The following is a 6462-nucleotide window of genomic DNA, read 5'->3' on the forward strand; positions in this document are numbered from 1 at the left end:
CAGTGGTGAGTCCTTATACTTCGAGGACAATAGATATGTTTTAGATTTAGTCTTTCATTTTAGTTTCAGTTTTGCTAGGGTTAGCTGGGGACATGTCCCAACAACTCTAGTTAGTTAGAGGCTTTTTCAGACATAGTTTAGATTCAAGTTAGTTTTTGAGTGATTGTTTAGTATCACTAAACTCTTAGAATTATATATATATTTATACCAGTATTGGGTATTCACCATCATTCAATTATTTCATGATTTAGCTTCCATATTAGTTCATCTTTTTTGTAGATATATTCAGTTTGCTTATGATATGACAACTCAGGGTTAGCTTTGGCTCACTCATGATCCTAGGTCCCGTGTTTACGTCCAGGGGTAGCCTCGGGGCGTGATATGTTAGGACTTAGCTTTGACATGGTATAAGGTTTCGAAGGTGAATTTGTTATGTTTTACTTTATATTGTTCTGTCACATCAAACCTTGATGAGGTAATGGACTATATGCATTGCCTTATTAAATTTAGGTTATTGACCTATAAACACATATTTTAATTGACATTTAGTATTATATTAGTACTACAATATTGTGTGATAGTGCCTTGTGGAAATGATTAGAAATTGGGGTCAGGCCACACACTCCATGAAAGGTTTCAAATTGAGGAGTCGGACGATACGTTCTGTGGCAGATGTATGGACTGATAAGTGTCTGATTGGTCTCAAAATTAGAGATAGTGGTGTGTATCATCAAGAGAGACATGCATCACTCTATATGACATTGTAATTCATTGCATTGAACTTCATTCGATCTTCATTGATTATGATTGTTGAACTATCATTGTGTTTATGGGCTTGTGAAATATGTGGACTGTTGATTATATATGTTGAAATGCAAGTTTTGATGCTCTATTCTTGCTACATTGTATTTGAGTGAGAATTGTTAGGTTTGGTGATTATCTATTGCATTGCAGGATGTAGTTGAGGAGGTTAAGTTGGAGAGAATTGGAGTACATGTATTCTGTACTGTTTTTCCTTGAGTTAGTAGTTTGTTTGTTGAGTCCTGTGTTGTTTGGTATTTGCCCCTTGCTTCTACACTTGTGCAGGTCACGAGCCCGGATCCACGTGATTACTCTCTCATCTCTTCTACGTCCAAGTCTTAGTGTGGAGATTAGTGAGGTAGCGGCTTGTCATCTCAGCGCCCTCTTGCTCCTTATTTATTATGTTATTCTATTCTACGAACAATGTCATTTGTGTAACACCTTGGTACTTGAAACAACCAAAAATAGAAAGAATCAAATTGGGAATAGCCAAATCTAAAAAAATTCAAGTTTTTGCTTAAGTTGTGAGTTTTGGGTCAACTTCAAACGAAAATAACTTTCAGTACAGGATGAGATAGGTAACCCATAAGATATCAAATGAAAGGTCTTGTAATTCTATTTCCAACGCCACCAAGTTTTCTATTTTTTGAGCTCGTATGAGAGAGATATGCCGGTTTGAAGTCGAGCTGTCCAGTTAGGATAGTTACCCGAAAATATGAGGGGTATTTTGATCTTTTCCTTACCCCATCAGCTTAATTCGAAATTGGTATTATTTAGGTGTCTAAACTGATTTGTTTCAGTTTTACAAATCCTAAAATACGCTAGGGTTTTGAGAGGAGTTCAAGAAGAGGAGAAAAGAAGAGAATATTCAAGCGTTCGTTAAGTTCCTGAGGTTTTCCTGCGAATTTTCGCCAAGGGTTTAATCCCTAAGAGGTATGTGAGTTCACATAGCGTTGGGTTCGTTCACCCACGCGCCAATCATGTTATTTTCAACGTAATTTTGTTCTTGAAGTTCAAGAGTTTGAGTTCTTGATAAGTTTCTTGAAGTATTGTTTATGTTCTTCAATTAGGATGGTTTGATGAGTTCTTGAGCTAATCGTATGGAGTTTAAGGTTTTTTTTTAAGTAGATTCTTGTGTACTATTATTGGGTATTCAAATTTAAGTGATTGGGGAAGAAACCATTCGATTCTAGGAGAATTGGGGTTAGAAAATGAGGAAGAAAATTCATTGGGAGGTTCTGGGAAAAGGCTGGCGCGCCGCCCCACTCAGTGCGCCTGAAGAAGGCTTCTATAGTTTGGGGCTTGGTTCCCTACGCCAATCAGTGCTCCCCAACTACTTTTCTATAGGATAGGGGTCGACGCCCTACGCCACTCAGTGTGCCAGGGTCTCCTGCCCCACCCCTTCTCCGTCATTTTTCCCATCTGAGTTCTTTCAAAATGTAACTTTACTCTCCTTTGATTCTAAACACTCTAAACTACTTCTAAACATCTAGAAATCATTCACAATGTGAAATATAACCTTGAATTTATAATTCAAATTCAAGGTAGAGCTAAGAGTCAAGTCTTGAGAGTTCTTCGAGTCTTTTCAAAAAGTCTTTCACAATTGTTTTTAAACTTGTTTTAAGACTTGAGCATTGAGTTTGAGAAAGAGTAGAGCCGAGTTCATTTTCTTTAAAATGATATATGGGAACTAAGTATTCCCAAGAGTAAATGTTTTCATATTTAAGATGAGAGGAAACACCGATTTCCAAAAGAGTTTTCATGAGCAGTTTAGTACCATCTTTTTTAAGAGAAATATTTTTGAGTAATAATCTCAAACCACAGAAAGAGTTATGTTCTTAAACATATGATCTAGTTACATTTTGGGAGTAGTATTGAGCACTGATATGGGGACGAGTTTAGATAACTCAAAGTCTCCATAAACCATATAGCCAACGTGGGTAGAAAGGGTCATACTTTTTAGATGATTCCTCAAACGTTTTTTAGCATAGAATAGTGGATCTACTTAGTAGTAGGTTCTATATAGCAGCAAAGTGTAGGGATAGTTCTGGCAGTGTGGGCTAGACGTTGTATCATCACATAGCTCATAGTGATGGTTATCAGTTAGATAATCTCCCATAGAGTTACTTGTATTTTTATATACAAAACTGAGTTATTATTGCATCTTTCAATACACTGAGTTGTTAGCTACATGTTATAAAGCCTTTCTTTATAATGCATTCTTTACTACTGCTTTATAGTGAAATGGATTGAGTTGAGACGAGATAAGTGTTTCTTCAATTCCAGTTCAAGCTTATGTCTTGTTTTAAATTCCCCTCACATGCTCGTACATTCAATATATTGACGCCATTTGGCATGCATCATTTTATGATGCATATACAGGTAACCAGGATGAGCATCCAGCGCTTCGTTGATCCAGTTGAGCTTTAAAGTTGTTGGTGAGTCTCCTTGCTTTCCGGAGGATCCCTTGTTTACTTTATCATTTCAGTCTTATTTTTAGGATGTCGTGGGAATTGTCTCGACGTCCATCTCAATTAGTAGAGGCTTCATAGATAGTTATACAGTATTAGTTCATGAGTCTTGTTTATTCAATTATTGATGTCTGAGCCTTGAGTTGCCACTTTGGCAAGTGAATGTTTCTTTAAATATTCTGAGTTAGTTATTTTGAGTTAAAGATTTACTTTTAAAGTTCTCATATTGATAAGTAAGTTTTCCGCTAAGAGTTAAGCCAGGCCAAGGGTTCTCTTGGGGCCAACAATGGTTCTCGAGTGCCGGCAAAGACTAGGGTGTACGCTCGGGGTGTGTTAATTTGAGACTTGTATTTTCTTTTAATTATGTTATAACACATTAGGGGCTTGTACAACGCTCCACCCCTACGCCCAGAGCGTCAAGCCACTTTCCTTCTCTGTTCTCATTTTGTGCTTGTTCCTTTGAGCTGATCTTTCATTTGCTTCTCGATACCAACTATCTAAACCTTCATTAATCATCGATAGATCCTTCGTATATCCTAATCATATCTCTTAATTTCACTTTTCAAATTCAAGTAAGGTTTGAGAAAGTCTTTTGAGTCATTTTGAGAAATTTTCTACAATTATTTTAACTTGTTTTAAGACTTGAATAAATGAGTATGGGGATGAGTAGAGTTGAGTTGAGTACATTTTTTCAAAGTGAGTATGATGGGACTATGTATTCCCAAGAATCTAACACTTTTACATTTAAAATGAGAAGAAACGTTAATTTCTAAATGGATTCATGAGGAGTTTTGAACATTAACTCTTTTAAGAGAACTTTTGAGTAATTATCTCAAATTGAGGAGGAGTTATGTTTTCTTAAAAACATATGAGCATGAGTTATATATATATTATTTTGGAGTAGTATTGAGCACCGATATTGGGATAAGTTCTGACAACTCAAAATACTCATAAACCTTGTATGCCAACATGGTAAAGGATCATACTTTTTAGATGATTCCTTATTTATTTCAAGCACAACTTAGTGGATCCACTTAATTGAGGATGTCCTATACTCTGGCTAGGTATAAGACAGTTCTAGCAGCATGGACGAAACGTTGTATCATCATATAGCTCATAGTGATGGTTGTTGGTTAGAGAATCTCCCAAATATGAGTAAAGAGTTTATTATTATATATTTTTATATACATCGAGTAATTATCTATTAGTTTAAAAGATTTATATAAATTGCATATTTATTGTATCTTTCATATTGAGTTGAGTATTCTTGAGTTGAGTTGAGTTGATACGAGGTGAATATGTTTTCTTTTTTATCAGTTCAAGCTTATGTTTATGTTCAGAGTTCCCCTTACATGCTCGTACATTCAATGAATTGACGCCATTTAGCCTACATCTTTTCATGATGCAGATATAGGTACTCATAATCATCCAAAGGCACTCCATTGATACCACTTCCAGTCCCAGTTAGCTTTGGTGAGCCTCCTTGCTTCCAGAGGGTTCCACTTTTACTTCCAATTTGTTAGGATGTTGTGGGTCTTGTCCCGACTTCCTTCGCAGTATTTTAGAGTCTGCATAGACAGTAGTATTTTGAGGAGTCCTTTTCATTTCCATTGTTAATGTTCTAAGACTTAAGTTGTATTTTTATGGCTAGTTGAATACTTTAAATATTCTAAGTTATTTATCTTGAGACAATTGAGTTAATCTTTGCAAATGGAGGTCCTATGTTGTTGAGTAAGTCTTCCGCTAAGTATTGAGCCACACCAAGGGTTCGCTTGGGGACATAAATGGTTCTTGAGTGCCGGCCACGTCCAGGGTGTAGGCTCGAGGCGTGACAAACTTGAAAATTGGAGAATTGATGAAATTTATCTCAATCCCAACCGATTGCTATATGCCAACCCAATTACAATTACAAAAATAAGAATAAAACACGTGTCAGTAAAATTTAAAACCAATATAAGTCATAACACGATCCTTTTACTAAAAACTCATAAGAAGTTGGGAAAATCTAGAAAGATCTTTCATAAATCCGGTGTCACTAGTACAAGCCTCAAAGTGTAACAAAGTATGATAATAGCTAGAACACTGTCTGAAATATATGACAAACATGGACAAAATAAAAGGATAGGAGATATTTATTTACAATGGTAATATTCTAAGTTTTTGTTTGGTATCTCCACAATTTTTAATTGGTTTTTTTTTCTTTAAAACTCGTATGAATAATGAAATATGGGATTTTTCTCTTAAGTTTACAAAGATTAACTTGGTGATTTGAGGGTTTATTCAAACTCAGTTTCGACAACGTTACTAAAAAAATAGATTCAAGCGTTTGATAATTTTCAAGTGTTGGAGCAACAACTGGACCATTAAATTTCATAAAAATGATAAACTGATTTTACTAGACTCTCCTCTAGCTTTAATTGTCGCGTGCTTTATTTCTTCTTTTAGGGTAGACTTTTTTTTCCTAATATTTTAGCCGGATATTTGTATTTCAATATGAATACCAGAGGTTTCGTATTCTCATTAATAACATAAATTTAATAGAATTAGAGATTTTAAAGAATCTTCAAAAAGGGAAAGAAATAACGAGAGGGTTTGTGGTGTGTTTTGTCGTAGTTTGAGGTAGATTATTAATATTCATGTAGATTTGACTTGGGTAATGAATTATGATGAAACAATTTTGATGTCAATTGTATTGATGGGATTTAAGAATTAGAAGAATGAATTGATAAAGTGAAACTTAAGTTGGGACTTACGTTACAGATGATATAAGATTTGGAAGGTGAATTTGTTATGTTTAACTTTTTATTTATGTGTCACATCAAATCTTTATGAGTTGATGGCTTATATGCACTGCCTTAGGATATTTATGTTATTGACATATAAACATATATTTTAATTGATATTTATTATTATATTAGTACTATAATATTGTGTGATAGTGCCTTGTGGAAATGATGGAAATTGGGGTCAGACCACACGCTTCGTGGAAGGTTTCACATTGAGGAGTCGGACCATATGTGTTGTGGAAAATGTATCGACTGATAAGTCTCCTATGGGTCTCTAACTAAGAGATAATAGGTGTGTATCATCATGAGAGACATGCATCACCCTTTATGACATTGTACTTCATTGCATTGAACTTCATTCGATCCTTATTGATTATGATTGTTGAACTATCATTGTGTTTATA

The sequence above is a fragment of the Solanum tuberosum genome, unplaced genomic scaffold (assembly GCF_000226075.1).
Source record: "Solanum tuberosum cultivar DM 1-3 516 R44 unplaced genomic scaffold, SolTub_3.0 scf00119, whole genome shotgun sequence".
NCBI classification, from domain to species: Eukaryota; Viridiplantae; Streptophyta; class Magnoliopsida; order Solanales; family Solanaceae; genus Solanum; species Solanum tuberosum.